This window comes from Anas acuta, chromosome 5, assembly GCF_963932015.1.
Source record: "Anas acuta chromosome 5, bAnaAcu1.1, whole genome shotgun sequence".
Classification (NCBI taxonomy): Eukaryota; Metazoa; Chordata; class Aves; order Anseriformes; family Anatidae; genus Anas; species Anas acuta.
This window is the reverse complement of record NC_088983.1, coordinates 63,155,372-63,179,614: the sequence shown is the minus strand read 5'-3', so window position 1 is coordinate 63,179,614 and position 24,243 is coordinate 63,155,372.

Sequence of the window (24,243 nt, the reverse complement as noted above, 5' to 3'; positions counted from 1 at the left end):
CACCCAACAGACATGCACGCAATTTTAGTGCTTTTTTCCCCCCATCCTTTCTCATGTTGAGCTCAGATGTAGTTTCTCAGCATTCATCACCTAGAGCCATTTCCTTTATTGTATACTCATTTTGTCATTTTCTGCCTCTGTGGATAACTTCTAAAGAGTAAGAACTATATTTTTATAGTTACTGGCTAAGTAGCCAAGCTGGCTTTTTTCTCCCAGTAGTGTAACCAAAAAAGGTGAGTGCAGACCAGCTAATGGCTACTCACCAAACAGGCAGAACAGAATTTTGCTGCCTGCTGAGAAAACCCTGGGGTCAAGGCAGAACTGGGGCTATGTCAGAGTCAACCTGACAGCTTCTGCTGCCAAGAAGGGTGTAGGACAGAGGACGAAAATGGCCACACTGGGAACGGCCACTAATACTTCTGAGAAAAAATACCTCTTCTTTGATCCATGACTAAAGTCATTCTCCCACATACTCTGTTGCTCATCAAAAGTTGACAGACTGGCTTTCTAATGTACTTATAAGGCCAAAGAAGCACTTAAGTGTTACCTGTTTTGTTGACCCCAGCTTACTATTTGGACAGGATTATTTTGCCTGTACCCAGGGCTAGTCCTTATTAATGTGTTTTAACTTCAGTCAGCCCACAGGAGATGTTTAGTCATGGACCGTGGTGCACAGATACAGGTTGGCCTCACAGTGCAAGTTCAAGAGATTCCTCAATGCAGCTGATGTGTCAGTCAAACAACAGTTTCCACACAGACTGTTATTCATACTCAGCACCATGCCTCTTCTGTATGTAATCTTGCATCAGCCACTTGTTTGCCCATAGGCCATTTTTTTTATCGGTAAACTGGAATTCATTAGGTAATTATCTTTACAGAGATCAAGAGGCTAAACTACTGTTTGTAAATACATATGTAAAGGCATATCTACTTGAAAAGTGCTATAGAAGGGCAAATAACTGTTCTGGTTATTTCAGTATCCTCACATTTTTGTAATGATTTTGCTTAATTGTCATTGGCAAATTCTATTGACATATTTGTTGTTCATCTTCTACAGGTTGTCTTAAGGATGTTCACATCCTTCCGTCGCAGTCTCAGAGACTGTGATCATTTTGAATCTGTGATCAGATTCAAAACTGGTTGTATTTATGTGTCCGAATACTCCCACAAACTGAACCTTAACCCAAATGAAATCAATGGGACTATTTGCATGCTAAAAGTTGAGCATGAACATGAGGATTTTGCAGAAATAGGGCCTGACACCAAGAAGTGAAAGTGTCAGTGTTCTGAATGATACCATTCGTAACCACACTATTTTTTTTGTTGTTGTTTCTGTCCAAGTCTGATGTAATACTATGATTTCTGAGGCAGCATGCAGTGATTTATTTGAGTCTTGATGTCCATCATTAAATCTAGCATATGTACAATTCAAAGGTAGGACGAGCACTGGCCACGGTAACATATCTGACTTAGCTTTAGATGTTTAAAAGGTAGTTGCTTAAATCTAAGATGGAGTTCTGACATTCTTTATGGTCTGAGAAGAAGCAAACATTGCCAAAAGATGATTTTGATCTCCACATAGGTGCCTAGGAATGCTGGAGTCAATAACCCTAATGAGTCAAATCCCATGTGACGGACAGTGGGATCACTAAAAATCACTTGCTTACCAGGAATCTCAGAGTGAGGCAGAACTGTATTAGTTGTTTTGGAAGCTACTTCTGGAAAGCCATCTTAAACAGGAGGGGCTACGTAATAAGAATGCTATCCTTCAGAGGAACCACTTAACAGCTGTACTCCTTTTAGTAATTGCCCAATGTGCTCTGGAAAGGAAATGGAGCAAGCCTTCTGCTTTTTAAACCTATTTTGTTTATTTCTGATGTTTTTTGTTGTTGTTGTTTTTTGCTTGTTTGTTTTTCTGCACACTAGATATTTAAAGCTTTTAAAAACACTTGGAGTTTTTTAAGTGATTATATTGCCAAAAGTCAAAATTAAGGCTGTGATAATACCACAGTGCATTACTGCTGTATTCTGTTTACCAAATGCCTTCAAAGGGACTATCATATTATCACTATGACCTCAAAAAAAATATGTTAGTCTTGTTTAATCATTAGAACAAAGAGCTGAAGGCCAGAAAGATCACAATACAACAATTAGGGACAGAGAAGGGCCAACAATGTGGTTCATAGAAAACAGAGACAATAAAAGACATATTTAAGCCTGTGAAGTCTTCCATTTTCCCCAGCTGATGTGCTGCACAAACCCGTGATATATCCATTTCCCCCAGAATTTAAATTTACATTGAAGTCAACCATGTGCCAAGCTGTCCTGTTTACAAAACCCTTTGTCTACACAAGGAAAATGATTGATACAGCTCTCATAGCATAAGCTATTTCTGCACTATTCTAAAAGCTGCAAGGAGTTATTTAAGAGCAACTATTGTGGAATAGTTTATGCTACGGTGGTTACACCCATCGCTTTCCCTGGAGAGAAAAAAAAAATCCGTTATAATATTCTAAATATGAACTCATGGTAAACTTTTGCAGCATTTTCTCCAGGACTCTACAAAGAGGCAGCTTGAAATAACATCCTGAATGACATTAGTTGTCTCTTTCTTTGAACAGTTAACTTCAAAATCTAGTGGCATGAGTTAGAATGCTTAACAAACTTTTCTGATTGGAGGCAAGCGGGATTGAGTGTGAGAAGTAGTAGGAATAATTACAGGGAGAAAAACTTGAAAGAAAGGGAAGAAACGACAGAAATGGGAACAGAAAGGAAATGCCATCAAAAGGAAAACTGGAAAGAAGAAAATCAAAGTGCAGAAATAACAGTGACAATCAAGATGGAAATGTTACCTCAACTGCGAAATGATCACAATATTAAGCCTGACATAGTTGTCACAGTACCAAAGGTTAGTTTATCCCCTTGATCTTAATGCCAGGATCCCACTGATATCAATGTGTATCTTGCTGTAGATTAAGTGTATCATATAGTCCTAAATTTAGACAAGCAGTCATTAAATGTGGAATTTGGCCTTCTCTGCAGAATGACTTTGCACATCCTTTGCGTAGGTCCCAGTGCTAAGACAATATTTTCTCCATTGCATGCCTGTGTTTGTTTTACCAGGGTTTTCATTGCTTGCTTCATTTGCTCACAATATGTCAAAGCCCAATTCTTTGACATTCCAATCTAAGTACATTTTAAAGGAACTGTTTTTTTCTCTGTTTTGAACAGTACGAAGCTATTTGTTGTTTGTTTCCCTCACTGTGGCAGACATTTCTGTCATTCAAGCAGAAGCAAATGCTGTGATAGATTGAAGGAAAAGTATGTTGTTTTCACACTTACATATGGCATGAGCTGAGGAGCAAGTGCAATGCCAGGGATCCATACCATATAGCAAGAGCCAGGAAGGACAGAACAGGGAAGCAGAGCTGCCTCTATCAGGCCACCCCGAGACAGTGTCTGAGATGGCATGTCCCGATCTGTCAGCTTCCCACACAGTTCCTGGATGAGTTTTGCACTTACTGGCAGGATCAGGAGCTAAGTGATTTTACAGAAGCATTGCTTCTTTTATTTTCCTAATTTTTGTATCATTTTTATTTTTTATAATCACAGAAGAAGCTGATAAAGGATTACATCAATCAAAAGGTTATTAACTGTAGTTGGAATAACTGGGGGGATGCTGTCTATGTAATGAAAACTTTTGTCCATTTTTTAATCTTTAACTGTGTTTTTAATGCTGCTGTGTAACTGTATATCCACCTTCATTACATAAACCTTTGTATTGTCATTAGGAATAAAGGGGAATCCTTTGTTTTAAATCTTATAGCTTGACCAAGCAATTAGTATGTTGAGGAAGTTAGTTGAACCTTTTAATGCAAATGTTTCTTCAGGGGAATGAGACTTCAACAAAAAAAAAGTCAGGTACTCTAAATGGGTAGATAAAATGGAACAGACTCAAGGAAATAAAGGTGTGATTTGAACAGATCTGTAAGAAATTCAGTATCGTTAATGTAAAATTGGTTGCTTCAGACAGATCCAGTTTCAAATTTGATTGAATATACATAATTGTGGAGATGTAGTAATACTAAATCTCTTGTGAAGTGTTCAATTAGTATCTCTGAAGTTTAAGAGAAGTGGCATTATTTGATGCTAGTAGAGTTTGTGCAAGATACCTGAAGGACCAGCAAAATGGCAGATCTCAGGAAACAAATGTTCATGAGGGGACCATTAGCAGATGGGGTTTTGGGACAGCATTCCAGAGCAACCAATGTTAGACACAATGTTCCTGGTGGCTTTCATCAGTGATTGGAAAGTAGATAGAATAGGAGACAGCTAGGGAATATTTCAAGCAGTTTGGCATTAGCATTTTAAGCCTGTTGGAAACCTGAAGAAGGTACAGGGTAGATCCATAAAGTGTTTCAGGGCTAGAGAAATGAGCTTGCCCTGCGAGCCTTATGGCAGAGCTAGACAGTACAGCTGAGTTGCTCTCTTCTGTCTCCCCGTCTCTGCCCTCAGGTCGTTCCTCGTGGCCTTGCAGTCACATTTTGTCCCTTTCACCTGCCTCACCATACAATACGCTTACTCACATCATTAACCCTGGAGAAGGATATTCCCCTTTCTGAGGGAGGGGCATCAACTCTTTTTCCCCTGCTAGAGGGGATTCAGTCATCTGCTTGCACAGTCAGACAAGCAGCAAAGCTGGTAGAAGGGAATTGATACGAGTATGCGGGCAGGAGTAAGAGAAAGGGAAGGAAAGAAGGCCAGCCTCTCTGGGGGGCAGCAAGGCGTTGTGTCAGCCCAGGGACTTCACGTAACAGCGTTAGCTGCGCAGTGTGTTCACTTTGCCCAAAAATGGACCAAGGCTGACTAGATAAGTTCACAAATAACTTCTCTGTGTGAGATTATCAGGAACACATGGGCTCTTTAATATTGTAGAAAGAGGGAAAAATGAGAACCACGTGCTATAAGCTGAAGCCAGCAAATTCAAATGAGAAGTTACACGTGCAGTGTGGACGATTGATCAATGCCAGGGGAATTGGTTGAGTGTCTAACCCTTGATGCTCTTACCTCAAAACAGTGTACTTTTCTAGAAGGAATTCTTCATTTGAAAATAGTTGCAGATCACCATATCACAATAAAGGGGTAAAATGTAACGGCCATGACAAACAGGAATCAAAATAAGAGATCTATTGGTTCATCCGGGTCTTAAATTCTCCAAATTCTGTGAATGTTCTTAGAGAGTTTTTAATTCCTCATCCTAGATTTAATTTTCTTTTCTCTACATTCAGTTCAATGTTTTAAATGCATGTCTGAAGGCCAGAGTTTTTTGGTTTTTGTTTTTTAAATTTTTTTTTAACACCAACTGGAAGCTGCAAACATTTCTGTTTGTCCAAACCTGGAAAAATGCGGAAAGATTATGTTACTAAAGAGAGAGAGAAAAAAAAAAAAAAAAAAAAGGAATACTGTGTACCCAACAAAACCGGGGCAAGAATGCAGGAATGTAAATGTCTTACAGGCTGTTACTAGGATTTTGGATATAAAAATAAGAAATAAAAGACTGAGGAGTTGGAAAGGTATAATAAGATACAGTCTATTTAGACTAAAAATTGTCTTCCCTAGATTGCTAAGGTGACAGGAAAATAATACTAAAAGAAGGTAATCATATTTGTTTTAAATCTGGAAGTTTCCACTAAAATGCTTGTCTCTGTAATAGTTTTTTTTTTCTTCTTTTTTTTTAAAGAAAGTGCCTTGGGGAATTACTAGAAAAATGAGCTTTATTAAGTGTTCATGGCCATCTGAACTACCCACCCATCCAGTATAAATGTGTTCTGGCAAAATAAGTGTTTGTGTTGCCATGGCCTTTCCCATGATGTTATTTTCTTAAGCAAAGGCATTTTTCTAGCTGAGATCTTAACAAGGACACAGGCAGAGCGCCATGATTCAGTCCTTGAAGAGAAAAATAATGATTTGCAGGGAATGGTGAAGAAAAGACATGGTCTCAGAGTGGGTAGAGCAGAAGAGTTGGATGTCTGGTGGTGACTCTTTTGCCCAACAGAAGCAGTGATGCCTTCCCCTAACCACTCCAGGTCTGTGGGAGAGTAGTACAGCCTCCACCAACCCTGCAGAAACACTGACAAGCGCAGTGCTAAGGTTCTCCTGTAGCATCCTCAGTGTAGGGAAAATCTCCCTTTAAAAAACAGCAACATTTTTTTGCAGATTTTTTTTTTTGCAGATTGCTTTGCAGATCATACACTTCAGACACAGCCTTACTCCGGTTGGTTGTAGGGCCCTGCCCCGTGCACACGTACGGAGACTCTACACAAAAATACTTCCCTAAGGTCTGAGTGGATCCATGTGGGATATCTGCAAGACAGAAGATGTGAACTGTTTTACATACTGGATTTTTGTCTTCCTTTGCCCTGCAAAATCCCATCAGGAAGATCCAGTCTAAGAGTTTCACATGATTTTCTATCCCTTGGCAAGTGAAAATGATAGTGAAGTTTACATTGCTTAATTGTTTATATTCCAGTTTTAGATTAATATCAAAGTGTTTTGTCCTAAAAAATAGTGAGCTGGTCACATAAGCATTGAACATTATCATATAGTCAGTATAAATCACAGCAACTAAACAACTAAACTTAATTTTCTTCGTAGTGCAAATCACTTCATGAGGTGGTGACCAGGATGTCTTCTGTTCAAAGCAATGCAGTCCACATCTTGCTGATACCTGAATGCAATACCATTTTAGTAAACAGATCAATTGCAGGCCTATGGCAAAACAAAGAAATCAACATGGAAAACTTTTTTAACCTTCAAATAAAATTGATTAGGTGGAAACTAAGAAAGCAATCAGGATTTGATAGAAAGAACAGAATACACTAGATCTTTACTCCCTTAACTGCTGAGATCCATTCAGTCTTGTGCTCCAGCTCCGTTAGTTTTAGAAAGGAGCAGAGCTCTACTCAGTCCTCTGGGAAACAATTCCTCAGCCTACCAACTCATTATAGAAGTCCTTCCTGTTCAACTCAAAATTTAGCTGTCGTCTCATTAGTCTTGTTAAAGTATCTTCAGTAACTCATACTTGTCTTTCATATTCACACCCACCAGAAACAATCACAAGGTATCTAAGTCAAAGCTGAAGATCCGTAGAAAGCAAAACTAGAGCTTTCATAGCAAGCTTGAATGCAGCTTGCTTTATGAAACTAATTGCAATGAAATTAAGGCTATTCAGGGGAAGGAAGCAAAAATACCATTAAGAAACACCAGTCCTACATTTGATTTTTTTTAATATGACCTTTTGAAAATTAGATTAGAAAGAGAATTCCAAGTTAAAATTGAATCAATTAAGTCTCGTGCTCTTGCAGTTCAGGATGTGTCTGCTGCATGAAGCAGTACAGGAACTGCATATTGCAGGATGTGTCTGACTTGTGGTCCTAAGCAGACTGAGCTGTCACAGCGTGATGGAAGGAGTTGATGGAAGGAGTTTACAACCTCCATGCTGCAAGAAATTGGTTAACCTGGAAAATGATTCCAGAGCATAGGGAAAGGGAATGAGCTGCAGAGGATGACAAGGCTGCCAGGAGAACAGCAAGAACAACTCAGAGCATAATATTACTTATAATATAAGTTAGTGCTGACAGGAAGTTGGAGATGTGGGAAACCAAGATGTGAATTACTGGTGCTTCTTATCAGCTGTCACTAATGGTGGCTACTTTATAGGTGTACCTCATTTGTGATACAGATTTCCTCAGGTTGCTTGTAAAAACTCTGAAGAGAGATGTCCCCTTTACATTTGTTTGCTCCCTTGGAGTATAAAGTCCCTGCAGCAGAAAGGGCGTGATGGAACTGGTGTACTTCAGTGTCCCACTCTATAGATGGCTGTATTAGTGGAAGCTGCTTCTAATTCTGTCTTTGAAAGGATTAGTCTTCAGTTTGAGACTGCTGAAGGAGTGAATATGCATTTAATTTAGCCATTCCTACTACTGAAGCCACAAGTCCTATTGCTGGGTCAGGCCAAACCATCTCCACCTGCAAATGTGAGTAAGCCTCCTTCAAATCTGATTGTGGAAGACTAATTCTAATGACTTAAACATCTAAGTAAATAAAAATAGATTTGCATGTGTTGCAAAAATTAAGCCATATTAACCTTATAAACAATGAAGGCATGTTAAGTAATCCACCTTTAACAAAATGCTTAAGAATGCAATGTAGTTACAATTAAATTCCAAGTATGTACATTATTATTACATTATCACATATTATGTCCAAGTGAATACAGAGAGTGCCTCTTACTTCTCTGTTGAGCTCAATCCTACAGATAAGAGAGGTAAAGCAGGCTCTGCAGAACCACGGAAGTTACTTTGAGCCACTTCCCCAGTTATTTGCTAAGAGAAATGCACTAAAGAGATTTCAGTTTTATCTGATGCAAGACCGGAACAGTTTTCTTAGTTTAGGGACACAGATCAACTTCATACTATTTCTTTGTTCAGGGCAGATTACAAAGTGATAATCCAGTCCTAATTTTGCTTTTCCTATCATTAAATAAACTAAGGCTTAACAAAATACAAAATACCTGAACTGTGTGCAAAAATCACCATGTTCTATACTATAAAAAGAAATGGTCCTGATTTTATAGTGGAGCACTGTAGAAACGGCTGGATGGATTATTCAGGTTTCCCTGTTGTGGGATGTTAAGAGCAATCAGACAGGTAGCTGACAGCCACCATTGGCTGAGTCTGCCTATGTCTGTGAGTTACCTTCTCCGTACATTAGGGGGGCAAATGCTGAACATTAAAGTATAAATATTCATCATGGCAACTGGCAATCACTGGTCTGCAGCAAAGCACAATAGGTACCCAAGAGTTTGGTTGCATGTTGAATATTGCCTCCAAGATTTTAAAAGGCCAGAGAACTGGCAAACCTATCAGACAGATGTGAGTTATGGAAACATTGTGATGGAATTCATTTAATGTTGGATACGTTTTTATCCCTGTAAAGATCGTGACATGGCCAATGTTCTTGTGCAAATCCTGTGTTTGTCGTTTGTGTTGGAAGGACTGAAAGACTTCTGCCAAATTATTCAGTTGTTGGTCAAAAACTGGAAGAACTACCAGAATATGTTCCCCTAGTCTTTATGAATTACATAATTTCAGGTATCATGTTTCCAGCATTTTAGATAGTGCTAAGGTATCTGAATAACTGGTATGACCCAGAAATCAACTTCATTGCAAATCTGATAAGTTACTATGAAGTTACAACTACCTTTGTACTCTGTGGTTTCTCAGCTGATGCCTGTGGCAAGTGATCTCTGATTTCAAATTCTTAGAATTTGAGAATGTGGCTAAGAAATCTCCAGCGTAGTAGAGAATAGTCAACTGCACCGATAATGTGTTTGAGGTGAAATCTTAGCTCTGCTGAGGCCAATGCAAGTTTGCAACTACTGATTATTAATAATAACATACAACCAAACGAGGGGCATTGTGTTGGGTTTTGTTTTCGTTTTTGCTCATGTTTGTGTGTGCATGCATTTGTGCCTTTTTAGTTTCTTTTGCCCTAAACTGAATTAGCTTTCAATATGTTATCAGTTCTGGGAAGCAACGAAATCTCATTCTTCTCTGCATGGGATTTCCTGTTATTGCATGAATGAAAAACAAAGAAAACACTCTCTGTATCTTGGAACCTTCAGAAAGGGAACTGAGGCCAGGGAGAGTACCTGCTCCTTTCAGGAGACTGTGGTATGGTTATGAGGCTGGGAGGCTGGTTTGAATTCACATATTATCTGAAACATCAATTATAAAATTAAGCCACTGCAGGTCATGTCATTGTTGCTAGGCACTAGACAGACACACTTCTTGGTGCTGGGCCATTGTGCAGAGACTGCCTTGGGAGATATCCCAAGGATACCCACTGAGCATGAAAGGAGCACTCAGCCAAGAGAAGCAGAAAAAAAAAAAAAAGAAAAAAGAAAAAAGTTCTTCTGAAGTGGGGGCAGGGATGCTGTTTGTTTTCAGTCTTTATTCCATAGGAGCCTAAGAAAGGGAACAAAAAAAATGAAAAAACGGGAGGACTGAACCTGGGAGAAGGGGAGTAAAAGTATCTTTTTACATCAAGAACTGCCAGAGCAGACCGCTGTTTAAACCTTGGAACTTCATTATTCTTGGTCCAGCTGGCAGTCTGTTAGAAGAGTCCTCCCGAGTCCTGGGTATCCTGGCAAGTTTGAAGAAATGCAGGTTTTCCCATTTCCACTATTGCAAGAGTAACAGTTTGCTTGCCAGAAACACTAACTAGGGGAAAGCTGCATATCTGCCACTAGAGTGAGGGCAGAGTTGAGCTGCTGCTTCAGGGACCCAGAGGGAAGTAACTGGACTTCTGTGAGGCCAAGAAATGTCTGTCAATGTAGGCGTTGAAGACAGTTTGCTGACTGCATTATGTTTGTATTAAGATTCTCTCAAAGTGCAGTATTAGTCAAAGCCTCTGCTGTAATATACAAGTTAGTTTTCCAAAGGTTAACTGCTCTCTGCCAAAATAAATTGGTTTCTGTCTCATCATTTCCTGCAGACCTTTCAAAAGCATGGACATAAGCATGTCACCAGAGCCACAGGAAGGGGGTGGTTTGTCTTGCCTGGCAGCCCTTGAAAACCAACGTCTTCCCTGATACTTTTTTGCCTCTTTTTGAAAACATGTCACTGAAAGGTGCTTGCAGCCGTAGACATTGCTCTTCACTGCTTCAGCAAAAATGATCATTCTGGCAAAATAAAGTAAGACAAACTGTGATGCTGCCTGAAGAAAACACTATCAGTCATGGACTTTTTCCAGTGGCCATTTATAAGGGGAGCGGGGATTAAAATTCTTAAGGGTGAAGGAAAGGCTTTGCCTCTTCCTTGCTTTGGTTGATCTTCATCTCAGTGCTAAAATGTACCTTGATATTCCAATGAGACCAGGAAGTCCTTCTCTGTATTATCTGTATTCTTTTCAGTGCTTTCTAGTAACCAAAAAGACAGGTAAGGGATCCATCAAATTGCACATAAAGAACAAAAGAGAATCACAGGGCAGAAAAGGCAATTTTCTGGAGAAAAATAGAAGATCATGGGAGATAAACTGCACTCCATTTGTTAATTGTGTTGAATTCAGCAAGGTAAGCCATAAGCCCATACCTTTTAAAAGTTACATTTTCTATTGTAAAATATAACAGTCTATATGAGCTGTTACCTCTCTCTTACCACTTAGCCTTTCAAGGGATTTCGGTTTTAAGGCCTTTTGTCCAGGTGAAGGCACATCTTTTTTGAATTGTATACAGAGGGGAGATAACTAAAATAATAGAAATAAATAGACCTGGAATGTTAAGACAGTATTTTTTGTTTCCTTGAAAATTATTTACAGATTTATGAAAGAAAACATGACTTCACAAAGGCTACAGATTCCTACATGAGGTCATAGAGAAAAAGATTCCTACTTGATGCACTTCTCACTTCCTTTAACTTCCAACCGGCTTTTTCCAAACCTGAACACTAACACCTAAACACTGGCATACACATGCAGATTTCATTTAGAGTTTTCAAAGGTCTGTTCTGAGCAAATATGTGCTTTGGAAATCCATTTAGGAACATGGACAGCAAGGCAATGAAAATGGACACATGCCTCTAGCTGAATATTCCACAGAATTATGGAGAGGACCATTCCTAAATAAGATTAGTATTGAGTATCTTGATATTCTGTGATTCTATATAAGTTCTTAGATACATTTAATTTATTCTTGTATTAAAAGTATCTTTAACTAGATATATCATCTCCTAAATACTTCTTAGATCTTCTGGATACAGAGCATGACCAGTGTGTGCTGTTTGACCTTATTTTTCTGAATCACTTTTATTGCACAAGGAACCCGTGCCACTGTTCTGTACAAATGAATACAGCACTCTGTAATCACCCACAGACTGATGTTTTCTTGCCTGTGAACTGACTTCTTCCATACATTCTCTAATCTGTGCTGTCTAGCCATTGTTTATGTTTTATCTCATTCTTCTTGACTACCTCATTTCCACTCTTCAGGTTTTTGACCTCGTGTAGCTCTTTTTGTTTCAGATGTCTACATCTTTGCAGTTAGAGACTGAACCCTGACTGTTTTTTATCCAGACGGTCCCAGTTCTCCTACCACACCCCAGCTGTCAGCACAGACATAGGCAACCACTCCCCATGGCAGCATAGCAGAGTGGGCATGAGGCACATAGAACTGCTTGGCTCAGGGACCAGTGATTGCTCCTTGGAGGACATGACATAATCCATAAAGGTGTAGCCTGTTTGCCTGCTTTTGTCTCCCACTCTCCCCATAGTATCCTTGTTTTCTCTTCTTGCCTTAATGTCACTACTGGTAATCATTTAATTGCCCAGGGAGTCCTACTACCTTACAAAATGAGAGTCGCATACATAAGAAGTACAGGAAACAAAACAAAACAAAACAACAACAAAAAAAAAATCAGTCATCAAGCCCAGGAAGATAAAGGTGTTTCTAAAACAGATAAATTTTACCTACCTAATCAGGGAGAGAGATGTCCCCACATGCTCATGGACTATGCCATCAAGGTTCAGCTTTGTAATTCTGTAATTACTTGGAGATACTTAGTCAAGTAGAGCTGTATTGCATACCAACATTGCCCATTTCTGGGTTACTGTGTAGCCAAATTCCTCATAGGTGGCAGCGAGGCAAGAAAGTAATTGTAATTCATAATTTGGAAAGTTGGCATACACTTGTATGTCAGCTTCCATTTTTAGCTAAATGCTGTTTCAAAAATCTTACATGTTAGACAAGGATGAAAATAACTTTGATATTGGAGGAGCTTTTCAGACAGGAGTCAGCAGAAACCAAAATCCTACTCTATCTCTGCACAGTATAGACAGTATTTAAATATTCATGGCATTTTCACAGTGGTTTGAGTTGGAGGAAATCTGTATAGAACACGGACCATAATCTTTCTAATGGCTTTTTAAATTTGTTGAACACATTGACAGTTAGATAGACAGTATTACAGGAAAGGGGTTATGTCAGAAGGACCTAGACACATGCAGGAAAACCATTACCTTCTCAAGTCATTCTTCTTGGAATAATATTTTTGAGACCTACAAAAGGAGTGGATCATATCACAAAAGCGAACTTAGGAAGGAACATGTGGTCTAATGAGCACTACAGAAGAGCAGAGGTGTTGATACTCCCCTCTTTGCTGCTACAGAAAAAGAACCCTGAAAGGCTGAATGCTGTTTAAGTGGAAAAGTTGACAGCATGTGTCTGGGAAAGTAATTGCCTTCTGCCTCAGGATAGCACTGTCAGGCAGTACCACCTCAGAGTACCAGTATGTGGGCTTTTGGGCTGTGTGGGAAATGCTGCAGTTCCAAAGTGCAGTATCGCTTTCAGACTGGGAAGTAGCAGCTGTGAGAGAGATAACAGCACAGTTATTACCAGACTGTGCTGAACAGATTAAAACAGCAGGCTCTAAAGCTGTGCCATGGCCTGAAAATTGTATTTTGGTATGGTTCCATCCCAGCTATTTGAGGGACAAGAGCACTCTAATCAGCCATTTCATCCATTTACTTCTGTCTCATGTCTGTGACTCCAAATGAAGTCCCAAGGAATTCAGAGCAAAACACTGAATGTGTCACAGTAAGCAAAAATATTTTTCTCATCCCCCTTTGGATTCCTAGGCTGTGAGCTAAATCACGTTTGCTTTCCTTTGCCATCCACTTCTACCACATAAACAAAGCAACCACTCATCTGTTGCAGTGCTTGTGAGGAACCTGTAATCACCGTGCTGACAGTAGTTGGTATTTGCTCTGGTCACCTTTACAGTCATGCTAATTAAAACTGACTTTCCTACTCACATATTGAAAGAAACACAGTATCTGGAGGCAAGATCATGTTGTCAAGCATCCCAGGAAAGCTTTAATAAATCCCTGTGCACCAGTGTCTGCCTCCCTGAGAGCTGGCAACAGTCAGTTCCACGCTACAGGGAAACAGTTTGTCATATTCTCTGGGCTCATGTCCTCTCAATGTGCATCAATAATTCCATTAGGAGGAAAAGGAAGGTTTACCAGGCTAGAGGGCCAACTAGCACACGTTGATTGGACATGTGTGTGACAGCCAAAGGTATTTACTGTGTTTTGTTTTTTTCTGAACAGTTTGCTTTCCTCTAGTGCTTCAGCTGAGCACTTCTCATTAATGTGCGTAACAACCCCAGAAACCTGTAAGGTTTAAAATAGAAAATACAGAAATAGGAGGAAGAACTAGGGAATACAGATTGCAGTTCCTCAGGTGTGGGCTTTAGTCAGGATACTGAAGTCCTTACAGGATGCATAACAAGCTCGTTAATTATGACGTGGTTTAATGTTGTCTCGAAGTATCTCCAGCATCCTTTTGCCATGCAATTCAAGTTGGTTCCTTATGAAATCAGCAGAAATTGCCCACGCTTCTGAAACATCAGCACACTGCCCACTATGCTGGTTCAGCTGGGTATTGTCCATCCAGTCACTCACTGGCTACTGATACTTGGTAAAATGAGATTGAAGTCAGAGACTTCAGAACAACAGAATGACTTTGTCTAGTAACCTCTGCTCAACAAAAACTTCTATGAAGACTTTAAGGTAATTGAAATCTAGCATAATAGTTCTAAGAGGACGGCTTGCAGTTTCATAAGGTATTAAATGTTTTTACTTACAAAAACTTGAAATCTATGCCAGGAAAACTAAAATAAAGAACCTCAAAATTAGATTAAATAGATACCAGTGAATTTTCCAGGGCTCTTTCATCTTTCATTTTCTAACTTGTTAATACAAATGCTTCTGCAAGAAGGAGGTCAGTACCAAGAAGAAAATTGCAGCGTTTGTGACTTGCTCAGCTTTAATTCATGCTATGTTATTTAACTGTTGCTTATAAACCACTGATAAAACTAAAGACATACTTGCCTCAGCATCTTCCTTAAGATTTTATAACTGAATATTCAGGTTCTGATGTAAGTGAGAATCCCAAAAATTGTAGGTTCCAAATGACTACAAGAACTGCAAGATGTCTTGATTAACCCAAATCTACCAGCATGAATGTTAGCTCTTTCACTATTCTCTAATATAGGACAGTACAAAAAAAAAAAAAAAAAAAAAAAAAAAAAGCATAGTGTATTGGTGTAAGACATTCTGATAATTTGGTAGACATTGCATTTCTCTTTTTTCTTCTGTCCTGCATGGCACTGCTGTCTACCATACCATTTAGTAGTTACATAATTGTTCCCTCTCAGGCATACAAACAATGAGGTCAACTTGAGTCATGTCAAATAACAAGAGCAAATACCACATATGAAACCATTTAAGATAACAAGTCATGTGATCAAATATATTACCTCTTGCCTGGATTTTCTGGATCATACTGGAAGTGTGTTAGAATACACAAAAGCTGCAGAGCTTACCAGCTGACTGTTTTGCCTACAATAAGCCACTGATGAGCAGTTTATTGCGAAGTATTTAATACAGACAAGCTAGAACTGAAAGCTACCGTCCTCTAAATCATTATGCTTCTTCTTTAAAATGACCTTTTCAAGGCAAAAACCTATGTTTTCCTGCAGGAAAAAAAATATGTCAGGGATGAAGGTTTAATTTTATTTTAGCTGTTTTAATAACATTCAGCTATGTTACATTTTAAAGCTGCCTAATTATCAGATGTAACATCTGGGATACAGTTCCTATCAGACTGTGTTTTATCCAAACTGGGCAAGGATACAAGAAAGTGTTATTTGTGTTTATTAACTGGAACATAAAGAGAAAGGTCAACACTTTCCCTATTCATCCTTCATCAGCAGAGATGCTGGTGTAAAAAAGGAGGGTAAAAGTAAAACTCCTTAATCAACAAATCATGGTGGCCACAAAAATATGCAAGACACATGAAAGCAAAGAATAAATTCTTATCCAAGCATTTTTTTTTCTGTTATTGAATATCATTCACTTCTATTATACTCTTAGGGCACATCATGGGCCTCTGCTGTTCTTAGCTGATGGCAGACGAAGTGGTTTCTCTCTTGCTACAGTGGTTGACAAGAAGACAAGCATTAAAACAGTCTTCTTAAATAAACAACAATTAAGAGAAAGAAGAACATGATTAAAATAGTTCCCATCAATACATTTTATTCCACTCTGCAGCACCCCTGAAGCAGACCTTCCCAATTATGTTCATAGTAGTTACAACTACTGGCAGAATGTGTTCTGCCTTGCATCCAGAGATTTTGAGTCTTTCTCTTGCTATCAGCATTGCAAGACCTCACAAAGCAGAGTTAACTATTTTCTAATCTTACAATCCCAGAGTGATTGAAGTTGCTGCTAGAGGGTACTTGGATGTATAGCTAGAACAATCTTGTTGGTATTTCTTACATATAGACGTGTATTTTTCTATCAGTAAGTGCTCTCGTTAGTCAGTTTTAGAGTCCTCTGCTAAAGCATCAGCACCATTCACATTCCCAGTATATCATGATAGGGTGGCTTTTCTTACAAAGAGGGAATTCTCAACACAAAAGCTTTATTCATAAGAACATAAAAAGTGTCTGATTGGGTCTGAGCAGTAGTCTATCTAAGCCAATGTGCTGTCCCCGCTGTCCTGAGGTGAAAGAAGAAGGTAAAGTTTAGGCACAGCATGTGAACCTGGCCTCTTCCTGGGGTTTGTTCTCCTCGTGTTCTCCCAGCATCACTGGATTAAGGAGTTTAAATGGTACGCCCTTGCCTATGCCCTATAGTATCTGTCTTGATACTGTTACATGATATATTTTCTCATTCCTTTCTGGACTTGCTGATGCCATCTACCTCCACAACCTCATGGGACAAGAAATTCACCAGCTTCTGTATAAAATAAATAAAAAAATAATAAACAAATAAAAAGAAAAATAAAAAAGGATTCCCTTGTATAAGTTTTAAACCATTTCCCTTCCCTACTGGTTTCAGTGAGTGCCCTGCCCCTTCATTCTAGTATTGCAAGATCTGGTGCACTACATTCACCTTATCCACCATCTTAATGAGTTTGTAACATTAGTACCTTTGATCACAACACTCCTCAGCCTTTGTTTCTCCACATTGAAGAGTTCTGGCCTTTTTAGTCTCTCCTCAGAAAACAGCCACTTCATCCCTTTGATCATTTTTATTACTCTTCTCTGTGTCTTCTGTAAATCCACTATGTCCTTCCTGAGATGTAGAGGTCAGAACTGTGTATCAGACACAGATGTAGATTCCCCTACCACTTCCATACAACATTTCCATTTTCACATTTGTAACCATTCATAACAGAGTATATAAGATGTAAACTGGATGGGCTAAATGAATTAATTAGTGTATCACTGTATATCCAGTATAAAGCAAATTTAACCAGCATTGAATCCAAAACAGAAGTAAATCAAAAATATGCTGCTTCAACCACCTCTTTTAAACATGGAAGAGCTGAATATTGTCCATAGGCATCACATTGTATATAACTTATACAGAAGTTCTACAGTCAGAGAGATGAGAAGTGTTTTGTTGGAAGGTCCTTTCTCCAATGCCTGTTTTTGTATTCAGCAGTATTAATAATAATTTTTAAAGTTCGCATAAGCCCAGAGGTCTTTACAATCTTTTATAAGATCTATTTTCTTTATCTTCATTAAGTAGAATTTGAAGAAACCTTTCATACTAGATATACTACTTCCTTCTGTGAGTGTTGGATTATCTGTTACAATTAATACATTTTGCAGTGGGTTATTTATTAAAATAAGAATACTTGCATTGTACTAAGTATATATAGGATAATTATATCAGAGTTAATATGATTGTGATTTCAATCCAAAATAAAAATGTCACTGCAAAAAAAAAAGATCCTGCTGGGGTTGGTTGTATCAGTTATAGGAATAATTTTAGCTCTGCAATAGCAGAAGCTGACAGGCATCCCATGGGTGAAGTGTAAACCCTGAGCTTGCTATTAACAGAAAGAACAAAACAGTTTCCCTTCTCCATCTCCTCAGAATATGTAAAGGTATTGTGCTGTCCTTGCTTTTTCTGAGTAAAGCTGAGGAGGAATTAAAAATTTGAGCCTAGGCCTTACTCAGCATACTGAGTAACCAGCCCAGGCCAGCTAAAAAATCCGTGTAAATGCAGGCCTCCCTGCTGGCAGCAGCACTGTGCCACTTTGACATCCAGCAATAATTTTAAATGAGAGTGATTTATTTTTTTTTTAGAAGACAGCAGATGGCAGCAAAGTTGTGCAGATGTGCCAGACTAGTAGAAGGAGAAAAATATCTTGGTACACAAACTCTAACAACATTCCATGGAAAAAACGTATCATTTGTTTCTGTCTGTCTCGCAGTGTGGTTAACACAATAAATCAGGTTTAATGGCCCTTGTGCACTTGCAATATGTGGGTTTTTTTTTCCTCCATTATCAGGAGTTAATGAAATCAGACTGGGGCAAGATGATGTGAATAATCACTCGACAAATCATCTTTGTCTTTGCAGGACTCACTTCTTTGTGCAAATCTTTTTATACCCTTCATTAAATAGTTATCAATTACCTTATCTGTGTGCGTGCCCTGACTGATGCAGCAGCTCTGACTGCCAGTTTCTGCTGTAAACTATGATACACCACTCAATGTCTCATTGGAGTTGGTTGTCTGGATATAGCCCTTCTTCAGGTTTCACAATAGGTGATGAGATTTAAAGAAAAAAAAAAATAGAGAGAAGAGAGAGGGGAGTAAGGAAGTGCTGCTATATAAAGTCATAGTGTTTGAAACAACCCAAAATCCTGCTTCATTAATGGCATCTGGGTGTTGGACAAGAACACTGGAAGTTTCTGGTATTCAATGCCCCCTCATGAACACATTTAGCACCTCACTTCATACATGTATGTTTGCTGAAGCTGTCATTGCCAGCAGTACCACATCCACTTAATGATCATACATTGATGAACTCATTTCATAAATGAACAGTCTGGATTTGTTACCTCTTTTTGACACTGTTCCTGTCCCTTACTTTTAATTTTTAGCAGTCTCATCAGTCTTCAAAAACAGAACTCATGAATAAATGAAGTACAAAGCGCAACTTACAATACAATTTTTCAGTGTAGAAATAGCCATGTTTTTGAAAGAATGCTATGGCTTAGGCTTTTTTCCTGCTGAAGTCACTAGAGGTTTTGTTTCAATTAGATGGGATCAGTCTCAGGCCTGGGATTTGGTGCTGAGATTCCTATCTGGCTCACCAGTACATCACCAACAGAACGTCTGATGTCTGTAGGCAGTAAGGAGACTAATGATATATGCCAGTTGCATATTTGTCTTGTTTATCAATAAAAGGCCAGACTATGAATTTGTTCCTTATGCAGAATGGGATGCAGAGCTTCACAGCCCCAGGGGGGAAAAAAAAAAAAAAAAAAAAAAAAAAAAAAGACTTAGAAAAAGGGACTTAGAAACCCATCATTTTTTCCTTGGCTCTAAAGAGAACAAATACACTTTACAAGGTGCAGCTGTCTTCTTCCAGTGTGCAGACTCAGATCTGCTCCTGAGTCCTTCTGTGCAGACGGGGAAGTGCAGTGGTCTCCGAGGGCTTACTGCTTTCTAGCAGAGAGCCACGGTAGAGTCAGGTCATGTAAGGGGAAATGTGGAACCCCCACCCCCTTTACTACTCTCCTGTAGCAGCAATGAGATGGATAACAGTAACCACCTACTGAAAGGATAATAATCATGTTTGTTTGATGAACTGCTTAGTTTGCTCCTGAACTAACAGATAAGAAGGATCCCTAATGTTTGTTATCCTGTTTCTGCCAGTACTACTGGACATCAGAGATTAAGACCCAGACATTTGTTTGTTTGTTATTGCACTATGTTATGAAAGCATGAAAATAATATTAACAGTTTTATAATTACTGGAATAGCTACATTGAATTTGCAGACTGACATCTGGAAAGTGATAGTGAACTGGAAGTGTTGGAGGAATATTTATTGTGCAAACATATTTTGAGAGTCAGTATTTATTACAAAATTTTTGACTTCAGCTGGGTTGGACTGGTCTTGCCTGATTTTGGAAAAAAAACAGGCTTTTGTAAGCGGATGGAAGATGAGGAGGTGTAGTTACATCTTTGATAAAAGTTATCACATAATCAAACTTAATCAAAAGTTTTCATTTGGACTCCTCATTGCTGTTGTTGTTGCTGGGAATTTGGAAAGCAAAAAACGCCAGTCTTATCAAGCCACGGATTCTAGTTTTAATGGAACCATTTGTTTTTCATTTGGAGACATTACACTTATCAAGCGCCTTGACTAGTGTGTTGTAAAAAGGGTTTTACATAGCAATGTTCTTTACCTCATGAACAAATTATGCTTCCTCTCCCCATGAAGGATATATGGCCCTGTTCCAAAGAATTAAGTATTTGAAAATTAAAACAATTTCCAAGTTGACACGAATTATTTGGTGAAAAAAAGTGTTCTTTAAGAAATATTTGGATAATAAAAGCAAACCCTTGTGAACGCAATAAACAAATTTTAGTTAGGAGTAATTGGATTTAGTTATTGGTAGTACTCAGTCATGTTGGAATTTTTTCTCCTGATGCTTGTGTGCTCTCCACTACTTAAGTATGATGTGAGATAATATAAAATGGTGTATTGACGGCACAAGGAAAATATTTGGATGGCTGTCTGGAGTTGCCATTATTGGCTTTAATTATGACTTGCTGTCCTTTGGGTACTAAATGAGCCAGAAAAGGCTTCATATGTGCCAAAGTATTCATTAGTATTCCCCTTTCTGTCATTGTACTTGAAGAAAAAGTTTATATCTGGCACCTGACTGCAATTCTTACTAGCATGGACCAAGATGCTTTGCAGATTTTGATAATCATCTGAAAGTACACCAGTATCTCTACTTTTTGGATACAGTAGAAGTCGTTCCTAGGTAACAGTAGCGGAACTCTTTGATGGCTTTCTGATGTATTCGGAGAACAAACGTCTTTTCCAGTCCTCCCCGTGACGTGGTTGCTTAAAGTAAATTTTGTGGTACCTTCTGGAGAAAGAAATGCGATTACTTGGTTCCGTCCTCCAGGTTAGGGGATCTGCACTCGGATTTATGGGAAAATGCTTGCATATCAGCCTCTTGCTACCATTCCATATAGAATAAATAATGGAGCCACAAAAGTCTTTCTGAGATAAAAATAGCCTTTGGAATCAATTTTGGTAATAAAAATTGTCTATAGCAAAGTCCTGGGGTGTCTCTAGGGTAGACACAGAGCAAAATAGTACTTCATGAAGAATATTCTGTGGACATTCCTGACACTTCACCATGGAGGCTCTGCTGAGAATGGTGACCACTCCTTTGGCATTTGTTCTTGGATAGACTGATGCACAAGGATGAATTTCTGCTCCAATACGTATTCACCATTGCAAAACTTTATTATTGTTGTTATTATTATTATTATTTTAATTCCGAATCTTGTTTGAACTGAGCTTATAGTCATGTTTCAAACAGCCTTGGAAATGGTGGCTTACAAGGCACAAGGTTGTTCTTAGAACCTGACCCTTTAACTAAGGTGTTGTGTAAACAGATGCTACTGATTTTGGAGGCATTTTATGCCATCTTCCACTTCTCATCTGTCACATTAGAGCACAGGCTGGCCGTGACCTAAGCACCCCAGTCTTCTTCAACTTCTAGGACTTTATGAGGGAACTTACTCTCATGGGCTGACCGTCTGTGAGCACTGGGAGTCACTGTGAGCACTGGGAGCTCATTTTCATCCCTGAAGGCCAAAGGGCTGCATCTTATTCCTGTGTTTTTTCCTGGTTTCACAGGCTTGTTCTCGCTGAAACCCCAGGGGGGTCAAAACACTAACACTCCTCAGAGATTTTAATCAAGTTCACATATGGATTTCAGCTACTGTTTGGAAGCTCATGCCCAGCATTTTGCATTATGGGATGTTCATAGTGAAAAGATGCATTAACCAAAGTTCTACAGTAATGCCCCCTGCATGGAAGAAAGAACTCCCACAGAAGGAAGAAGTCTCACCTGGACAGATCTCATCTGGGGCAGGTGCAGAAATAGATGAGGAGGGAGAATGCTGTCTATTTTAACCCTTATGGAACAGCTCCCCAAGACTATCCTAACTCTATCTGGGATGTGGCCTTAGCCGTGCCACAGGAAGGAGTCCCTGCTTGCTGTCATTCTCCCCCAGTTGCTCTTTTTCCAAGGAATTTACTTTTCAGCTTCATTCCCCTGCCATTCAAAACACGTACTGTCTTCCAGACACGGGACTACACTACTTTCTGGTGTATCTGGTCCAGCGGTGCTGGTCTTTACACTTTAGAAGTCATGATGGTTTTCAAGATTTGCGGGGGTGGGGGAATATTTTCTTTAGTTCCTGTTTATTGCAACTGTGAAGTTTTGCTTCTCCCTGCAACCACGGCAGGTGGTGCTCTTGAACCTTCCAAGTGGGAATTGCACTTAGGGAGCTCCAGTAAGGTCAGAATTCCCATTTTTAACCCTCTGTGGTTAGGCCAAGGATATTTCAGCTTTGAGTGAAATGATCTTTATCAGGGAAAGGGAAAGGAGGGAAGAAAAGGTATTTTAAGTAGGCACTGTTTTTTGGCAGTAAATGAAGAAAAGATTAACATAAACAAAGGTAGCTGGTTGATATATACATACTTAGCCACTCTATAGTCCAGTATGTCCCAAGTTTAGATGATAAAGGTGCTAACTTTGTAACCCATAAATAAAATACTGTAGCTGTTAAAGTGTAGGGCTCTATGGAAGTCATTCCAGCTGTGCTATGTACTTGGGTAGCTTCAGTGCTTTCACCTACACATTGTAATTTCCCACTGCAAGCTCCCCAAAACTAATAAATAGCAACTAGCCTAATTTGAAGAGCTTTAAATGATTTCAGAATAGCCTTTTGCTTGTGTCTCAGCTGGCAGCTATAGTCTACATTGAAGATTGGGTGATTGCCGTCATCCCTTGTCAACTAGAAGGTGGTATTTGGAAGTCTGATACATTTCACTCCACACTTCTCTAGGTCTTTACGTTTTTACCCATCCTATTTTGACACCCTAGAAAATCTGGACCAGCAAGACCATCAGCAGCAGAGACACAAATTCTCTTTCTGCTGTTAACAAACAGTTGGTGATTAAAACTGGCAACATATATGCCTTTAAAAACAAATCAAAGCAAAACAATGAAAAATAAAACAAGAGAATATTTCAAATATTTCAACCCACCTCTCAAGATTCCAAGATTCTTAGTTTGAAAAAGTTTAGGAAAGTAGCTTAAAAATAAGCACTCTGAGCAGAATTTCAAAACTTTGGGGAGAAAAATCATTACAAGTATATGCCAGTTATCTAGTTGACTGAATTCCTACCCGAGCTTTTTTGCAGCAATTTTCCTGGCAGTGTACCATTGCTCGTTCTTTTGATTATTTCTTGGAAATAGTGTTTTCTTTCGGCACTTAAATAAAAATAAAAAAATACACCCACTTAATTTCTTCTAGCAGTATTTAGTGCTTCTGTTCCCCTACCCTCTTCTATGTCCACTGTCTTCAGAGATATATGCCATAGGGGAAATGGTACATTCGATCCAAGATGTTACCCAAATACACTTGTTTAATTTTTCAGAGATTTGTTTTGTTGAAGGATGAAGAGTTGACACCAATAGATGGTGCTGTTGGTGCATTAATAAGGCTCAGTTTCACATTTGTTTTCTGGTCTGTGGCTGGAATTTGTTTAAAAAAAAAAAAAAAAAAAAAAGAACACAAAAAGAACAAAACAACAAAATCGCTAACGCTAAGCTTTTATCCAAGATGTTCTGCCCACACTGAACCGGTCACCATTTAACTTTAACCTGAACTGTGGCCCAGGAAATCCTTCAACATAAATAACCTTGGAAGCTGCTATGACCATTTTTGGAACACGCTCCCTCAATAAATCTGTTACTTTGTTGTGCAATGTTGAAGTGTGCAGTTGTTTCTCTGATTAATTAGGGCAAAAAATAAACTTGCGCGATCAATCCAAGCTGTGACATGTTTCAGCCCTGGCTGGGACGTGTGGGTAAAAGAGGCCTTAGAGCCTTCTCAACAGCTTTGCCCTGGGATTTTAACATGCAGGCTTTTGAGCTTGTTTGATTTGACTAGATAAGGCAGCTGCTAACAACGTCTGCTCCTGCCACATTCCAGGCTGTCACAGCATTGCCATGCCAGGTAAGCAAGGGTAGGACTGCCGAAAGTAAAAGTTTGTTC